General features: G+C 45.4%; 1 protein-coding gene across 48 annotated transcripts in view; it reads right to left on the bottom strand.

Annotated features, from left to right (window-relative positions):
• The window catches only part of SORBS1 (sorbin and SH3 domain containing 1), a 245001-nt gene that overhangs the window by 195804 nt on the left and 29553 nt on the right, over positions 1 to 19644 (bottom strand). For 7 of the 48 annotated variants that reach the window (XM_067024992.1, XM_067024989.1, XM_067024990.1 and 4 more), the window contains exon 2: positions 17598 to 17749. The exons of 27 other annotated variants lie outside the window; for them this stretch is intronic. The gene's annotated coding sequence lies outside the window, so the exon portion shown is untranslated. Of the gene's footprint in view, positions 1 to 11404; positions 11710 to 17597; positions 17993 to 19644 lie in introns of those variants that run through there. 14 more of the 48 variants (XM_067024977.1, XM_067024981.1, XM_067024983.1 and 11 more) reach the window with 7 other exon arrangements.

The following is a 19644-nucleotide window of genomic DNA, read 5'->3' as shown; positions in this document are numbered from 1 at the left end:
TATACTACCCAAAGCAATCTACAGATTCGATGCAATACCTATCAAACTATCGGTGGCATTTTCACAGTACTAGAACAAAAAATTTCACGATTTGTATGGAAACACAAAAGACCATGAACAGCCAAAGCAATCTTGATAAAGAAAAACGGAGCTGGAGGAATCAGGCTCCCTGACTGCAGACTATACTACAAAGCCTCAGTAATCAAGACAGTATGGTACTGGCACAAAAACAGAAATATAGATCAATAGAACAGGAAAGCCCAGAGATAAACCCACACACATATGGTCACCTTATTTTTGATAAAGGAGGCAAGAATATACAATGGAGAAAAGACAGTCTCTTCAATAAGTGGTGCTGGGAAAACTGGACAGCTACATGTAAAAGAATGAAATTAGAACACTCCCTAACACCATACACAAAAATAAACTCAAAGTGGATCAAAGACCTAAATGTAAGGCCAGACACTATAAAACTCTTAGAGCAAGGAAAACATAGGCAGAACACTCTATGACATAAATCACAGCAAGATCCTTTTTGACCCACCTCCTAGAGAAATGGAAATAAACACAAAAATAAACAAATGGGACCTAATGAAACTTCAAAGCTTTTGCACAGCAAAGGCAACCATAAACAAGACGAAAAGACAACTCTCAGAATGGGAGAAAATATTTGCATACAAATCAAGTGACAAAGGATTAATCTCCAAAATATACAGGCAGCTCATGTAGCCCAATATCAAAAAAACAATCCAATCCAAAAATGGGAAGATCTAAATAGATATTTCTCCAAAGAAGATATACAGATTGCCAACAAACACATGAAAGGATGCTCAACATCACTAATCATTAGAGAAATGCAAATCAAAACTCCAATGAGGTATCACCTCACACCAGTCGGAATGGCCATCATGAAAAAATCTACGAACAATAAATGTCGGAGAGGGTGTGGAGAAAAGGGAACCCTCTTGCACTGCTGGTAGGAATGTAAATTGATACAACCACTGTGGAGAACAGTATGGAGGTTCTTTAAAAATCTAAAAATAGAAGTACCATATGACCTAGCAATCCCACTACTGGGCATATACCCTGAGAAAACCATCATTCAAAAAGAGTCATGTACCACAATGTTCACTGCAGCTCTACTTACAATAGCCAGGACATGGAAGCAACCTAAGTGTCCATCGACAGATGAATGGATAAAGAAGATGTGGCACATATATACAATGGAATATTACTCGACGATAAAAAGAAACGAAATTGAGTTATTTGTAGTGAGGTGGATGGACCTAGAGACTGTCCTACAGAGTGAAGTAAGTCAGAAAGAGAAAAACAAATACCATATGCTAACACATATATATGGAATCTAAGGGGAAAAAAAGGTCATGAAGAACCTAGGGGTAAGACGGGAATGGAGACGCAGACCTACTCGAGAATGGACTTGAGGATGTGGGGAGGGGGAAGGGTAGGCTGTGACAAAGTGAGATAGTGGCATGGACATATATACACTACCAAACGTAGAATAGACAGCTAGTGGGAAGCAGCTGCATAGCACAGGGAGATCAGCTTGGTGCTTTGTGACCACCTAGAGGGGTAGGATAGGGAGGGTGGGAGAGAGGGTGACGCAAGAGAGAAGAGATATGGGAACATGTGTATATGTATAACTGATTCACTTTGTTATAAAGCAGAAACTAACACACCATTGTAAAGCAATTATACTCCAATAAACATGTTTAAACAATTTTTTAAAAAAAGATGTGGCACATATGTACAATGGAATATTACTCAGTCATAAAAAGAAACAAAATTGAGTTATTTGTAGTGAGGTGGATGGACCTAGAGACTGTCATACAGAGTAAGTCAGAAAGAGAAAAACAAATACCGTATGCTAACACATATATATGGAATCTTAAAAAAAAAAAAAAAAAAAAAAGGTTCTGAAGAAACTTTTTCTTCAGGACAGGAATAAAGACAAAGACGCAGACGTAGAGAATGGACTTGAGGACACAGAGAGGGGGAAGGGTAAGCTGGGATGAAGTGAGAGAGTGGCATGGACATATATACACTACCAAACATAGGGTGGATAGCTAGTGGGAAGCAGCCACATAGCACAGGGAGATCAGCTAGGTGGTTTGTGACCACTTAGAGGGGTGGGAGGGAGACTCAAGAGGGAGGAGATATGCAGATAAAGTTTATGTATAGCTGATTCACTTTGTTGTAAAGCAGAAACTAACACACCATTATAAAGCAATTATACTCCAATAAAGATGTTAAAGAAACACAAAACTACAAATTGTAAAAAGAAGAAAAGAGGGAGCAGGGCTAGGATACCTTGGATGTATGTATTTTATTTCCCAACTTAAAATAAATAAAATAGTTATAAAATCATCATCCAGAGAGAATCACTGGATGGAGGTAGTTTCTTTTTATATATGTATATATATGTATACATACATGTATCAATAAGAATTTTTTTAAATTCTTTGGAGTCATCCAATGACTGTAAGATTTCTGTTTTATTTTGGAGAAAGAATATTTTATTTATTAAGGTATTAAATAACTTGGGCCTTTGCTTCGTATATCATCAGTCAATATCAAGATTTTCTATATATTAGGATAGGCATGCCAGGTTGTCATATTTTGACTACATAGTGTATTTACAAAGAAAAAAATACTTTTTGGATAGGGTATTGTGATTTTCAGTATTCTTAGACATCAAATTGTAGCCGTGTGGTGGTGGAAGCCTTACTGGAAATTGGTTTCACCTCAAATTATGTTTTCTGACTCTCTGTGTGCCTTGTTTCTCCCCATGCATGTTTTCGCTTCTCTCCGCACCCACCTGTCACTAGCTCTCCTCCCCACTCCACCCCACTTTCCTGTTTCATCCTCTCACACCTGTACTTTTCCCCTGACACACTCAACCTGATGGAATATGGAACTGAAATCATATTCTTATTACTTTTTGCATTTGCACAATAGAATGGTCTTTAAGTTTAAAATAGGAACACAAAGCACTCCATTCATCCATTTTCTAAGGTCACCGTACCTTTTTTTTAAAAAAACAAAACAAAAAAACAAGGCAGCTGTAGCCCCAGGGCCCATGGCGTAACTAGGAAACCCTCAGAAATAAGAGCTCTGACCCCTGCCTGGAAAAGCCAGTATAGACGTAGAACGGACCTTGTGTGGGCAAGGGGGTGGTTTCCCAGAGAGGCCAGGGAGGAGGACTGAAGTCAAAGCCAACTCACACTTCCCCTGGGGACCTGCAGGAGGAAGGGTCATGCCCCCAGTCCAGCACCACCCCCAGTGGCGGCATCAATAGATCCAGAAGGCAAACCTATCAGGGCATCCAGCTAAACCACCACCTACTCCTCCATCCCTCTGAGAAGGACCTGCCTCTTTTTCTGGTCATCCAAAATGTCTTCAGTCTTTTTCCCCTGCAAGAGTTTCTGCTAAAATCAGGTTACACCCATCCTATACCTATAGGACTTTTGTAACCCAGATGTTGGATACATCTTAAAACAACTTTCTGGGTCCCGATCACTCTTTAAAATATAAGTTCTCTCTTCCAGCCCTCAGAGATCTGCATACTTCCCATGGCTGACTTCCACAGCTCCAAGTGTCTGATAAAAAAAAATATTGACCAGGACAGGCCTAGGCACAATCCTAGGTCTGCCACAGAGGCTTCCCACACAGAAAATACAAATCTGAGCTGGTAATCCAGCCAGCAGTGAATTCACTTGAGGCCTTATCACCAAGCCCTCACTTCCCGTTTTAGCTTTAGGCTCCTAATGGGATCCTTCCCCTTAGATGCTTCCCTGAGATCATGCATGGGTCATGTACCCAATAGATACAGTATCTACTGCACTTCTCTGAGTTCATGTCAAGAAAGGAGTATATTCCGTTTGACAGGCTTGCACAACTCATACTGGTTCTTAATCACTGGTGCATTCTTCTTGGTAACAGCACCAAGCCATTTCCCTATGAAGATACATGAAAAAAATTTTAAAGAAAGAAAAGAACATAAATGAGGGAGTTCTGCTTTCCCCAAGTATCTCCCGAAGAAAGTCAGGCAATTGCTCCAGTTCTGAGAAATAAACCAGGAAATTCCCATACAGTAAGTTTTCTGCAAATGATGTAGGAAACTGAGGGAGGGGGTGTGGAGGGGCGACTAAAACGGGCAGTTCAGTTCTCAAAGAGCAGCAAGATAAGCTTTTATACAGTGGCAAATGTTCCTTTTGGACTGGCTTCAAACCTGTGTGTGGGCCGATTTTCTGAAACAAACAAAATTCTCTTGTATAACAGAGGTTATGAGGTGACTAAGAGGGTGAGGATTCTGGTGGAAAAGAAGTCACCCACAAATCACCTTTGACTAAGATCAGTTCTTCTGCCTGCATTGGGTCTTGCCTCGGCAAAACCTGACTAGTGACGGACAGCCATATCAAAGGGTCCATGTAACCCTGGATGGATGGTTATATGCCCCAGCTTAAGTCCAACGACAACCTGACTGGTCCAGCTTTTGAGAGCCCTGAAACGCCCTGATCCACACAGCAAGAGCTGGAATGCCAACCCTGGCTCCAGTCAGCTCCCATGCACTGCCAAGGGAGGCATGGTGTCCTGAACAGCAGTTGGCCCAACACGTGAGCGGGAGGTGCAGCTGCCGAGCTTTCATGTTTACCAGGAAGAAAGAATGTTGATTTTGCAGATTTTTGATAATGTTTTCACAGCCAGTGTTATTCCCAGCCCATTTGAAAATGCAATCCGAACACCAACCCTTTCCTCATCGGTCTCCTCGAAACTTAAATGGTTCCATCGGCCTCAACCCTGGAAACCCTTCTTTCTCTACTGGCCACATTTCAGTTTGACCAAGTGGAGGAGCAGAGGGAAACCAGGATCTCTGCAATGGCAGTTCAGGGTATGGAGAAGAATATTAAACTCAGAAGTGGGGTACTTGGGCTTAAGACCCTGGCAGCACATGGCTGCGAGATCTCTGTGGGCCATTTAGGCTCTCCAGGAAGGACTCTCACAGCTCTGTCTTTGGGTCTGTGGTTCTACTGAATCGATTCCATGTTCTCGCTTTAAATTGAGTAACCCAAATGCAATAAGCCACAGATTAAAAAGGACTAGAATGGGGCTTCCCTGGTGGCGCAGTGGTTGAGAATCCGCCTGCCGATGCAGGAGACACGGGTTCGTGCCCTGGTCCGGGAAGATCCCACATGCCACGGAGCGACTAAGCCCGTGAGCCATGGCCGCTGGGCCTGCGCGTCCGGAGCCTGTGCTCCGCAACGGGAGAGGCCACAACAGTGAGAGGCCTGCATACCGCAAAAAAAAAAAAAAAAAAAAAGGACTAGAATGAACCGAGAAGTTGCTTTAGACTGAGAGCAAAAATGGGCCAAGCACCCGGCAATCTTGCCGGAGGGATCTGGCATGACAGCACAGAAGGGATCCAGACCAGAAAGAGCCCTTTACAAAATGCTGAGAGTTTGCCCAGACCCTTTTGAAAACTGGGTTCTTTAGGCATTTCCTGAATTTTCCTCTCCACAATCTTGAACATTGACTATTATGTGGAAAAAAGAAACAAGAAACATTTAAGGGGACAAAAGTATACCCTTGGGAGACACAGGAAGAATGGTGTTTGAAGTAAGGACTTCTCTTCTCCCTCAAACACAAAAACTCATACACACTCAACTAGCCTTATGAGTAATACGCCGCCATGGTGGATGCCCAGCTAACTCTGTCATATCCAGGAGCCTCTGCCAACCACTGATGCAGTGGAAGAACTCTTCCTGATGCTGGGCTATTTTTGGTGAAAACCTTGGTCTTCAGTTGCCTTGGGCTCTTTCCTTGGAAGTACTATTTGATGATGGTAATCCTCAAGGGCCTGTACTAAAAATGACTTTCCAGTTAAGAGACACTGTAGAGATCAAGCCAGTTTTAGATCCTCATTGTCATGGTTTTGAGATCTGTGTAAGGATCAAGCAGTGGCCAGCCCAGCCCAACCCAGCCCAGCCACATCATGGTAAACCTACCTACCCCACCATTAGACATCTCTATGCCCAGCACCATATAGACATCTTACCTCCGAGGATGCTGACAATACAGTTTGAGATAAAAATCAGCCCAGTGACAGCTAGTCAGCCAGCCATATAAAGCAAAAGAAAAATCTTAAAAACCATTTTCAGTCACAAAAAGCTGTGAGAATGGAGCAAATATGGGCTACGAAGATCACCCTGACCTTGCGCTGGGAAATACACTCCAGGTGAGAGACCTCTTTTTTTTTTTTTTTTTTTTTCCTGTACGCGGGCCTCTCACTGCTGTGGCCTCTCCCGTTGCGGAGCACAGGCTCCGGACGCGCAGGCTCAGCAGCCATGGCTCACGGGCCCAGCCGCTCCGCGGCATGTGGGATCTTCCCGGACCGGGGCACGAACCTGTATCCCCTGCATCGGCAGGCGGACTCTCAACCACTGCGCCATCAGGGAAGCCCGAGAGACCTCTTTTAGAGGGCAAAACAGATACCCCGAGGTTTTCTTCTCAGAGAAACCAAAGGTCAGGTCATCTGTTGGTTGACCAAAAAAGCAACCATTAAGCAAAGCCCCTCCCCTTCCAGCCCCACAGCTTTGTGTCCCTGGGAGCTGGAATACAGATGCCAAGGTGGGAGACTCTAAGGGGGACAGATGACCAAGCAGGGGTTCCGGGGTGGTCAGTGTAAGGGTGGTGCTCACCACATGCTGGCAGACTGAAAAGCAAGTCAAAGTCTCTTTAGTTATTTCCCTAAGTATGGTTTTCAGATTCTGGCATCAGAACCCCTAGAATCTCTCTAGACCTGAGAAATCAGAATCTTTGAGGGCATGGCCAGGGAATCTCTGTCTTTAAGCCGTTACTCAATATGATCCCCGAAGTGTGAGAATTCCTGCTAGCCTGTTCCGGCCTGTCCTCTTCTGACATGGGGGTAACTAGGAAGAGGTTGGGTGCCTCAATGAGGAAAGAGATTTAAGCAGAAACCACACATGTGAAGAAAGAGAAGACAGAAGCTGGAACAATCAGTGGGAAATCTCTTAGAGGGAGAGACTCTCCCTCCACTGCAACCTTGGAAGATCAGAAGAAAGGTGATTTCTTTTTCTTTTTTCTTTTTTTTTTTTTTTTTTTTTGGTGATATGCGGGCCTCTCACTGTTGTGGCCTCTCCCGTTGCGAAGCACAGGCTCCGGATGCGCAGGCTCAGCGGCCATGGCTCACGGGCCCAGCCGCTCCGCGGCATGTGGGATCCTCCCGGACCGGGGCACGAACCCGTGTCCCCTGCATCGGCAGGCGGATTCTCAACCACTGTGCCACCAGGGAAGCCCAGAAAGGTGATTTCTTTACAGGAGCCAAAGAGGGCTTGAGTTTGAGTGAATCTGGGCCAGCCCCAACAATGGAGGAGTTCAGGAATTCCCTGGAGATCCAGTGGTTAGGACTCAGCACTTTCACTGCCGGGGCCGGGGTTCGATCCCTGGTTGGGGAACTAAGATCCCGCAAGCTGCACAGAGCGGCCAAAAAAATAAGTAAATAAAGAATTAAAATTTTTAAAAAAAGAATGGAGGAGTTCACCAATGTGGATGGGACTGTCCAAGTTTGGGCCAAAGCCCCCTGCAATAGGTTCCTTCTGTCCCCAGCACCACAGCCCTGAGAAGCGGTGGCTACCAAGTCCTAAGGGATTCCAAGGAAACAGTGAAGTGCTTCCACCCAACTCCAGACATCACAGCCACTTGGCCAATGCCCACTTACTCTGTCTGGCTACCACATGGTCCGCAACTAACATCTACACTCACCATCCCCCAGGGGTCAGTGGGTTTCACCTGTCTCTCCCTAGGCCTGAGGGACGGCAGAGCCAAGCAGCTCCAGATCTGAGTGGTATGAGCTAGGTGGCCGGCAACATCCGCATTATGTGGGAACGTGTTAGAAATACAAATCCTCTGGTCCCACTCAAGAGCTACTGAATCAGAAATTCTGGAGAAGCCGCCCAGCAATCTGTAGCTTAATGAGCTCTGAAGGTAATTCTAATAAACAGCTCAAGTTTGAGAACCAGTGTTTTACACTGTTAATATGAACCATGATGGTAAGTCAACAAAAGTGGCATGCATTTACCTAGGCCTACAAAACACTTTCAGATATAATACCTTAGGGATACCCCCTTCTAATCCTAAGGCCCTATAATTCGTTTGAATCTCATAAAAATGCTGAGGTAGATAAAGCAGAATTATCATCCCATCTTATAGGTAGAGAGACTGAGGTTCAGAGAGATGGAGTGACCGACAGAGGTTACCCTCACCCAGAGCCATCACTGACAAGCCACTGGAAAGTCACCAAGACTTAACTCTAAATAATTAAGAGTTACCAGCCCAGGACTTCCCTGGTGGCACAGTGGTTAAGAACCTGCCTGCCAATGCAGGGGACACAGCTTCGATCCCTGGTCCGGGAAGATCCCACATGCCGCAGAGCAAGCCCGTGCACCACAACTACTGAGCCTGCGGGCTCTAGCAAGCCACAACTACTGAAGCCCACGCGCCTAGAGCCCGTGCTCCGCAACAAGAGAAGCCACCTCAATGAGAAGCTCGTGCACCACAACGAAGAGTAGCTCCCACTCGCCACAACTAGAAAAAGCCCACACACAGCAACGAAGACCCGACGCAGCCAAAGGTAAATAAATAAATAAATAAGTTGGACAAAAAGAGTTACCAGCCCATACCAATTTCTTTTTTCCCATGGCCCCCAGGGACACTGTTGGCAGCAGGAATGATATTGACATTCCTTTTTATTCAGCCCATTGTTACTTACCTCAAGTGACTATTTCTAAGACTGTCCTCCATTAATTCTGGATTTGAACTGAAAAACCAATCTTAAACCCACTTCAAGACAGATCCACTTAGTCTCATTGCCGACCTGACACAGACAACGATCCTCAACTGATAAATAGGCTATGCACCAAGTTCATGTGTAAACTGGAAGGATGGAACTCAGATTGCATTTTCCCATGGAAACAACATGAAGATGGTGGTTGGATCCTCAGATCAAGCCACAAAAGTCCATCGACAAGAGGGAGAGGCAGAAGAGACCACAGGCAGGTTGGGCGGTGCCAGAAGGTTTAAATTCCCATCATTAGCCAAAAGGAGACAAAACGCAAGTCACATGGCCTTTCTGGGCCTCAGTTTCTTCATCTGTAAGACTCACCTGGCAGGGTCGTTTAGAAGATTAAATGACAATGTATGCATAGTGACTGCCACACAGTAGACGTTCAACAAATGCTTGCAGATTATATTAACTCCCAAAGCAGCAGCCATACTATGTTTTTGCCCTGAAAACTAGGCAATTAAAAAAAAAAAAAAAAAACATACATTTGGGAATTCCCTGGCCGTCCAGTGGTTAGGACTTGGCACTTTCACTGCTGGGGCCTCGGGTTCAATCCCTGACCAGGGAACTAAGATCCCACAAGCCAAGTGGTATGGTCAAAATAAAAAAGAATAATAATTTTAAAAAGCATACATTTGAAATTACAGAAGGATTGACTGCAGGAGGACCAACTGTCTCCTAAAAGATCAAAAGATCGAGGGAAAAAGGGAGGGTGGCAGGCTCAGGGAGTGGCAAAGGTCAGGTCACCCATCTCACCCACCTATTCCCCTGGCCTTTTTTCAGCTCAGCTCAATCGTCACTTCCTTGGGAACCTTCCTTGGCCTCCCAGATTGGGTCAACTCTCTCTAATACGTTCCCATGGCCCCAAGCAGTTCTTCATAGCCTTACAATGATTAGAATTTTACCTTTAGAGTCTGTCTTCCCCACAACCCCATGAACTCCATGGAGTCAAGGCCCAGGTTTGTTTCTGCTCTCCAGTATCTTTCCCTGGTACTTGGCCCTGTGCCTGGAACACAGTGGGCCCTCAAGTATTTGAAGAATGAATCATACTACGGCAGCTGAGCAGGGATGAGTAAAGGGAAGAGGAGGTTGTGTGCAGCTGGCTGTGCATGTGAACAGATAAGTCACAAGGTCTTGACTCATGGTTACCTGGAGAAGCATACAACTCTTTCTGCCCCAATTAAAAGAAGGAAAAAAAAAATCAATCTGCCTCTGCCATTACCACTTGGTCAATAAAGGCTGATGATAAAACCCACAAGTTATTAAACCCACAGGCATCCTCCTCCCATGGGTACACATCCCCCAGGGCCTTGGTTTGTTCACAGGGCAAGTACTGAATGAAGTGAAGATCCAGGCAGATATGGAATTTGTTACAGCCCTCCCTACCTCAGTACCAGCTAAAGAGGGATGACTCCAGTCTCATCCCACCTTGAACTCTGAAGGCATGGAAAACGCTGCTGCGAGCTGCAATATATTCGGTGGCCATATCCTGGAACAGCCGGGGTGATCCTCAAAACCTAAAGAGGTAGGTATGGTTCCCACTCTGCAGGTGAGGAAACAGACTGAGGGAGGTCAGGAACACACTGATGATCACATAGTCAATAAGTAGCAGAGCTAGAACTGGAACCCAAATTAGGTTGCAAAATGTGTGCTGTGAGCCATATTCAGCTACCTCTCCCCACACTGGGTATAGGTTTCTCCAGACTGAAGGGTGTACAGGCTTCGGTGAGCCAGCACAACATGGTGTAAAACACACTGCAGAAAGACAACTATTCCGGGTTCTTCCACGACTATGTGACCCAGGGTAAGTCACTTCGCCTCCCCGGGCCCCAGGGAGGCTGCCTCCCCAGTAATGTAAGAGTGGCCTGGATGGCCATTATGAGAGGAGACCTGCTAAGCACATAAGAATTTCTCCTGCCAGTCAAAACCTATCAAGAAATCACACCTGCCTGGCCCTTGCCAGGACCCTGCCACGCTGCAGCTCAGCTCTCCCTCACCCAAAGTGAAGGTTAATCAGAGATGCTGAGCTTTCAGTGGGGGAGGGAAGGAATGTTAGGCCACTGACTTTTTTTTTTCTTCCTTCCATTATCTACATTTCTATATATTATATGTATAGGACAACAAATTCAGGAACAATGAGAAAGTAATGTATAAAACTTTAAGAAATACAGATTACAAAATAATCATTTAACTTTTTATGCAAATGCTTAAGCATTTTCATGCACTTGTTAAAGCATACATAAGTCAAAATGTTAAATAATTCTAGTTTTTGACTAAATCATCTAAAGAATATGTTGGTGAAAACTCAAAATTGTCTAATAAGGTATGCATGACCTTGTTTATTTAGTATTTATCATAGATGTCAAAATGATCATGGTTAAAGCCAATTGAAGCATTTACAGAATAGACCCCCCGAAACTGGCTTGGAATAAACCAAGGATAAGCAACAAGCTAAAGGAGACTGTTTACCATACACTTAATTAACCCGAACCTCCCTTCCTACACATCAGGAAATTGAAAAAATACCGTATGCTGTGAAAGAAGCAGGTGTCTATGTCCCCAAGCTTTCCTTGGGCTCATGCCCACCAGCAGTCTTCTATGCAGCACCAGCTCCCTCTGGGATGTGTTCAACATACACTCAAGACCAACTGCACAACAGCCTTCAGAGACCAAGGCCATCCATCCAAGCAACAATCTCACCCAAGCGTCGGCGCCTGCTGTACAGAGTGATCTGGAATTTACAGTCTCTCTACAAAGCCTTACAAGGTCAAAAATGTTCAAGTTGTGTAATTCCAATGATGAAAAGGCCGTGGAACAGCACAGACTAAATGGCCAGTATGAATGACACTTCAGAAGCTAAAACACAATAGCTGAAAGGCGGAGTCAGTAGTGGGCACAGCGGAAACCAAGGAACCTGGTGCTGGCCAGGCTCAGCAGCACGTGAGTCTGTGCTGTCACTGGCCCTGGTGAAAGTCACCACCTCCTGCCAGTCCCCGCCAAGGGGTTAGTACAGTCACCCACCCACCCCGCCCCCCAGCACCAAAAGAGGAGTCACAAATAGTTGACCATCCATTTTGGGAAAGGCTACTGACCTCTGAGCCATCACCCTCTTTGCAATACCCACACTGACTTTTACGCATGCGGCAAGGCATGGGGAAATGGCCAAGGACATTTTCTAAAATGTTCATCAAAATAAAGTCTGAAATATGAGGAGGAGAAGGGGGAGTGAAGGAAGGCACAGCCCTCTTCTTTACCACAAGCCTAGATGCACTACGTCTAACAATGTACACAAAATATTTCAGGGGCAGGAAAGTAGGGAGAAACAAGGGATATACAGCAAGAAGAAAAGAGAAGGAAAAATAAAGAGGAGAATGATGTTAAAGAGGAAGCCTAGTGTCAAGTTGCCACCCCACCTGACACTGCCTTGATAGCCTTGGTCTTGCTCCCCCAGCCCTACTTACCAAAGCTGTTCAAGAGGGATGTGTGATTCCACCCCACCCCCACCAAGCAGCAGACATCAAAGACATAACAAACCTAACCAATCAACTGTATGACTTCAGCACCCAATCTCCTGCAAAATAAGAAAAGCAAACTGACAAATGTTGAGCAGACCCTACCATCAAGTAAGTTACCGGACACGGAGTTTAAAGACATTTTTAGCTTCTAAAATAAGCCTTTAAATGCCTAAATATACTTAGGCAAACCCTTTCCAATTAAACGATAAAATCTACCTTGATATATAAAACAAATATTTTAAGTTATTTAAAAATAAATGAAACATTATGCTTGTGCAGTGCCAGGACATGAAAATACCACCAGCATTTTGCAATAAATGCTGGGAGGCTTAAGAGACTGCAGTAAGACTGAGGACAGATCTAATCTATTAGATCTAAAGCTATGATTCTATAAATTAGGGAAAGGGTAGTAGGCAGCTAAACCAAGACCAACAGATTTTCACTCTTTGTAAAATGTGTTAAAATGGACATTTCTACAAAAAGATATTGAGTGTTTTTTATATATTATACTAGTCTGAATATTCCAAATACCACCTACCCTACTGTTAAAAAGACACAAACACACAAAGGATAGTTCCAGTTCTATCCAGGCCCTGAATCGGATGTACTCACCGCAGATGGGTCTTGCACCGGATGAGATGGAAGAATGTTTATTAAACACCTACTGTGTGCCAGACCTGAGAGCTAAGATTCCCCCTTTTGCTTGACCCCTTGTCTTCCCAGTCCCCAAACAGCCGTGACAGGGTAAGAATGGAGGGAGAGGACTGAAGATCACACCACACCTTCAGATACAGCTAATATTTAACAGCAGGCAGAGGTGGATGGCATACAGAGAGAGCTTGCTGCACACAACTGAATAAGGTCAGCCCTAATTTAGAGATGACTTTTTCATCTTAAGAGGCAGACAAATGGAGACTAGTTAACTCTTTCATCATCCTTTCTCTGGCAGTTTGAGCCAGTCTTCCCACACTTCGGGTCCTCCTGATAGAGGGCAAAACTTACTTCCCTAGTTTTATCTTGTTTCTGGTCACCAGTAACACTGAATCTGGAATTCAGCAAGACCTCAGAGTGGTAGAAAAGTGAAAACTGGGGCTGTCCAGAAAAAAAAAAAAGTATGAAGTCACATCACTAACTTTAAGACAAGTTTCCAGGCCCTCAAAGCTCAGAGCCAGGTCCCAGTGTGGTTATAGGTCAGAGAGAGACAGGAAGGGGGGAGGAAGCTTTTCCACGATCCCAAGATCCAACCCACAGGGGCCTCCTGTTCCCCCTTTTCTTCTTTCCAGCTCCTAATTATTCCCTTTTTTGTTTTTCTAGTCAACACATATTTCTTGAGCCCTTACTTAACATATGCATGTTTCCCATTTTAACACAGCTTTTATTGATGTATACAGAGCACCTGACATTTCATGAAGTCCACCCCTGGGGGATCTTGTAAAAAGTCTTTTGTAAAAAAGTGACCTCTGAAGTGAAATTCTGCCGAACACTATTTCGTGTTGTTGAACCACAACTACCAGCACCCCACTCCCTGCCAACTTCATGTCAATACGCAGAATCACGGGTGCAAAGCACTGATAATGAGAGCAGGGCCAGAGTTTTTTCTGCACAACCACGTATAGGACACACCTGAGGGGCTGACAATCAAATAATAAGAGTAGCCACAATGTATCAACACCTGTTCATAGGTCAGGTATTAGACCAGTACTTAAGTACCTGGTTCAATCCGTACAAATGTGAGGTCAATTTTATCATCCCAATTTAATGATGAAAAGCTGAGCTCAAAGACCTTGCCTACAGTTTCACGGCAAGTACGTGCCAGAAATATCACAGGGAACGACAGCAGTAAATACCTATTTGCTTTTCATGATTTTTTTTTTTTTTTTTTTTTGCGGTATGCGGGCCTCTCACTGTTGTGGCCTCTCCCGTTGCGGAGCACAGGCTCCGGACGCGCAGGCCTAGCGGCCATGGCTCACGGGCTTAGTTGCTCCGCGGCATGTGGGATCTTCCCGGACCAGGGCACGAACCCGTGTCTCCTGCATCGGCAGGCGGATTCTCAACCACTGCGCCACCAGGGAAGCCCTTTTTCATGATTTTTAAGTGAGGGAAGCGAGAAGGGAGAAGTCTGCATGTAAACATTCTCTGTGCCCCCAGTGACGTCACTTACCTCCCCAAACCATTATCTCAAGCTTTGGCGCCTAGAACATTCTGAAAGTAACTTGCTACGTAAGACCTCAGCACAGAAAGCAAGGTCTGACCTTGTATTATTAGCTTCTCTACTTCAACCTCAGGTACCACCAATGGAAATGACAGGCTGCACGAGCACTGCCAAGCCTGGCTCCAAGCTCCCGATTCTGCAGCAGGCCCGCAGCCAAGTTCTGCTAACCCTGAGTCACTGAAGACCGGGCACATGTGTGTGGTGTTAAGAAAAATACTAACAAGAGGCAATATACTCCCATTTGGGAAACAGAGAAAATAAAACCACACTCACCAACATTCCTACCGTGGTATTATTCGGGGACATTTCCTTGCATTTTCTTTTTTTTTTTTTTTTTTTTTTTTTTGTGGTACACGGGCCTCTCACTGTTGTGGCCTCTCCCGTTGCGGAGCACAGGCTCCGGACGCGCAGGCCCAGCAGCCGTGGCTCACGGGCCCAGCCGCTCCGCGGCATGTGGGATCTTCCCGGACCGGGGCACGAACCCGCGTCTCCTGCATCGGCAGACGGACTCTCAACCACTGCACCACCAGGGAAGCCCTCCTTGCACTTTTTTTCCATGTACATTTAGCACATGATTATGACTGTGGCTTATATACAATTCAGTTTTCTTTTCCTCCAGCTACTATTTCTGCCTACTTCTCAAGGGTCATCTGTCCTGTGGAGCTTTTCCTAGCCACCTCCTTGCCCAGATGAAGCTGATCCCTTTCTTCCTGATGCTTCCACTACCCGCTGAACACACTTAAATCATGCTCCTCTAAAAACTTTACTCATTAGGTTAGGCGTCAGGCTCCCCCTGTAAACCACAGCTATTCCAAGCAGTCTGATTATAAGCTTTGATTATTTTTCACATAGTTGGCAGTAACAACACCAAAATGTTAACAGGGGCTGAGCTGGAGTGTCGTGGCATGACTGATTTGTTTTAGCATTCGGTCCACTTTTTGATGTGGCTCCAAATTTTCTTTAGACAATGTATAATTTCTTTCATGCATATTTAACTGACTATAAAAGTTTCTTAGGACTGCAATTGATCAACTTCAAAATCACAAAAGGAGAAAGGGGCGTGACGGCATGAGACAGGGGCAAATGTCCTGATTTTAAAGTAGGAAAGTGGGTGATCCTGATATCTACAAATAAAAATCCCTGATAGGGCTTCCCCGGTGGCGCAGTGGTTAAGAATCTGCCTGCCGGGACTTCCCTGGGGGCGCAGTGGTTAAGAATCCTCCTGCCAATGCAGGGGACATGGGTTCGAGCCCTGGTCTGGGAGGATCCCACATGCCACAGAGCAACTAAGCCTGTGCACCACAACTACTGAGCCTGTGCTCTAGAACCCGCGAGCCACAACTTCTGAAGCCTGTGCACCTAGAGCCCATGCTCCACAACAAGAGAAGCCACTTCAATGAGAAGCCTGCACACCGCAACTAGAGAAAGCCCACACACAGCAATGAAGACTCAACACAGCCAAAAATAAAAAATGTATATATTAAAAAAAAGCCCTGATAACTACAAACAATGATTCCTGGCAAAAGTATAGAACAAATGGTTTGGGGACATTTAGAAAGGAATGAACGTGGGGAAGAGGCAATGTGAGTCCATGATGACCAAGCCATGTCAAAAAGCAACCAGCTGTTCCTTGTTGTGATTACCAAGTTCGTAGACCAGGTGAAATGTGAGAGCTATCACATATCTTGACTTCAGCAAAACATCTTTAAAAATTCTTGTGATTCACTTATAGATAAGTTAGCGAAATAGTCAAGCAGCTTGTGCAAGGGTATGCCCATCTAGCCAGCTGAACAACTACCCCTACAGAATGTACGTCACTCCCTCTTTGGGCCATCACTGTACTTTGTACACAGCCCTCTCACGGCACTCATTACACCTGACTGAGCTCCTGGTCTGTCTTCCTAGTAGCCCAGGGGTCAGCACTCTAAGACGTGTATACTGGTGTCTCCAATGGCTTGATGACGAGCTAGAGAAAGGTTACCGACAGCACTACACAGTGTTCGATTCTTCGCCACACGCTGTCCAATGTCTTCTCAACAATGACTTGACTAAAGACAGACTCAGGAGGCAGGCTCATCAACTCCCCAGACAGCACGAAATGGGAAAAAGGAGCTAACGTTATAGCTGGCAGAATCAAGATTCAAACGGTCCTGACAGCCCAGCATTCTGGGCCAAAAACAAAGCCTGTTGTGCAAGTACAGGCGGGGGCAGTTCGAACCTTTCTCGAGTCCATGAGACCTGCCCTGGCAACCATTCACGTGAAACAGAGCTGGGTGCTGTCTCTGACCGCAAGGTTCATCGGCGCTCACAGCGCCAAGAGTAATGCAATCTTAAATGGCATCAAAAGTAGGACAGGGTCCAGTTCATGGAAAAAAATGGTAATACTCCCACTCTATCCCACAATGGTTAGGCCATGAGCACAGGATTCAGCTAGGACACCACACTTTTAATTTGTTAATGGGTTAAAAATCACAGCATTTAAAAAGCACTCCGGGGCTTCCCTGGTGGCGCAGTGATTAGGAATCTGCCTGCCAAGGCAGGGGACATGGGCACGAGCCCTGGTCCAGGAAGATGCCACATGCCGCGGAGCAACCAAGCCCATGTGCCACAACTACTGATCCTGCGCTCTGAAGCCCATGAGCCACAACTACTGAAGCCCGTGCACCTAGAGCCTGTGCTCCCAACAAGAGAAGCCACCACAGTGAGAAGCCCGCGCACCGCAACGAAGAGCAGCCCAGAGAAAAGCCCGTGCAAAGCAACAAAGACCCAACACAGCCAAAAATAAAATAAATTTATTTTTTAAATAAATTAAAAAAAAGCACCCAATAGTTTATAGTGAAAACTCTTTATTCCACCCAGTCTCCTCCTCAGAAGCAACCAACATTACCCATTTCTTTTGTACTCTTTCAAACGCACTGCATGTATATACAAGCAAATAAACATTCTCCTCTTTCACTTAAAACACATGTCCTATAGAGTTCTACGCCAGTACCTGAGAAGCAGCCTCATTCTCTTCCGTAGCCACACAGGGTTCAAAAGCTTGGAGACCCTAGATTGATGAACATTTAGGTTATCCCAGTCTTTTGCTTCTGCAAATCATGTTGTAAGAAACAAAGACATCATTTCTCACATATGCAGACATACCTGTAGAACAAATTCCAAAAACTGGAATTACAAGGACAAAAAGTGGCTGCATTTGTAATTGTGATGGGTATTGTCAAATGGGACACTGTTTTTAAAGAGAGTCATGGACAAAATGGGGTTTCCCAAAAGAGGGGGCTAGAAATTACGCCCTAGAAGGAAGAGGTAAAGAGCCTTAGCGTGGAGCAATGAGAACCATCAGCTCCAAATACCCAGGGCCACCACCAATAAGTTCCGTCCTTGCTCACCACAGCCGGGACACATCCTCGGATACTTAAACACATCATCCCACATGACTCTTACGACACCCCTGAGGGATAGGCATTTTTACGCAGACAAGCAAACTGAGGCCAAAGTCCTCTTACCAAAAGACACAGAGCTGATAAGGAGCAGAGCCAAGACTCAAAGCAAACTGGGCAGCTCAACCGTCTGTGCCCCTCCCAACTCCTGGCCTCTCCAGCTCTGGCTGCAGAGGTGAATCACACAAGCAGCTTCTGCAGGAGCCCCGCCTTCAGATTCTGACCTACCCCGTCAGGACGCAGCACATAAAGGCTCTCTCAGGTGAATCCAATATGTAGTGACGGCTGAGAACTACTGCCCTGGTCTACAGTAGCTCTCCAACAAGGGCAGGCATTGGACTCACCTGGAACCCTTTTAAAACAATCTTCAAGCCCCACCCCACCCCCGAGTTTCTGAGTCAGCAGTTCTGGGGTGGTGCTGAGGAGTTTGTATTTCTAGCAAGTTCCCAGGTGATGCTGACGCCGCTGGCCCAAGGACCACACTTTGAGAACCACTGCTCTGGAAGCAAGAGCTACCACTACTCCTTGTAATAGAAAACAATTAACATTTTACAAGGCATGTCACTCCAGTGAACGTTCACTGCTTTGGAAGGTCCAAGGGGATAATGTTCTCTGCAAAATGAAGTGAGAACAGACACTCAAGTGTCTTAGCCAGGTTCATACAGGTTGCAAGTGATACAAAACTTTCATTTCATTTTTTTAAAAAATAAATGTCTTTGTCTTGTACTGCTGACATCTAGTTCAATGCTCCTCCTACTATACTAATACCAGGTTCCAGGAGGCAAGAACCTTGTCTATCTTGTTACTGAGACATGGTGCCCAAAGGAGAAAATTATAAGACAAGTTGATGACAGCTCATATTAAAGAATTCTAATAAATAGAAGCATTCAAAAATAAAATGGGGCTTCCCTGGTGGCGCAGTGGTTGGGAGTCCGCCTGCCGATGCAGGGGACATGGGTTCATGCCCCGGTCCAGGAGGATCCCACATGCCGCGGAGCGGCTGGGCCCGTGAGCCATGGCCGCTGAGCCTGCGCATCTGGAGCCTGTGCTCCGCAACGGGAGAGGCCACAACAGTGAGAGGCCCGCGTACCGCAATCAATCAATCAATCAATATAAATAAATAAATAAAATAAAATAAAATGAACTGCCTCAGTCAATAGTGAGCTCCCCTTCCTTGGAGAGACACCAGCAAAAGCCAACAAGCCAAGGGACAGAAATGTCACAAAGCAATTCTACGTTCCAAGGGAAACTCCTTCACCTCTAACACTTTTTGCAAAGCTAAACTTTGATTCTCGTGCATTCCAGTAGAGAGGAGGTACTCTAAATCCTTCTTCAGTATGGGTCAACTAGCCTGCCAACAGCTTCACCATATAAATTTAGAGAAATTACTTCACTCCTGTGCCTCAGTTTCCCTGGACACAACATGAAGGGGTTCATCAGTCAGTCCCTGGGAATTATCTAACAAAATGACTGGCAAATATTAAACAACTAACAGAGGTACCAAAGTACTTAAAATGCCGACGACGTCTGCCTCTTCTCCTCTCTGCCAGTCTGCACTGCAACTAATCCTGCATCTAACTGGTATTTCCATGAAAATTA

Source organism: Kogia breviceps, chromosome 2 (genome assembly GCF_026419965.1).
Source record: "Kogia breviceps isolate mKogBre1 chromosome 2, mKogBre1 haplotype 1, whole genome shotgun sequence".
In the NCBI taxonomy this organism is placed as follows: Eukaryota; Metazoa; Chordata; class Mammalia; order Artiodactyla; family Physeteridae; genus Kogia; species Kogia breviceps.
The sequence above is the reverse complement of the archived record's forward strand: the minus strand, read 5'-3'. Positions and strand labels throughout refer to the sequence as shown.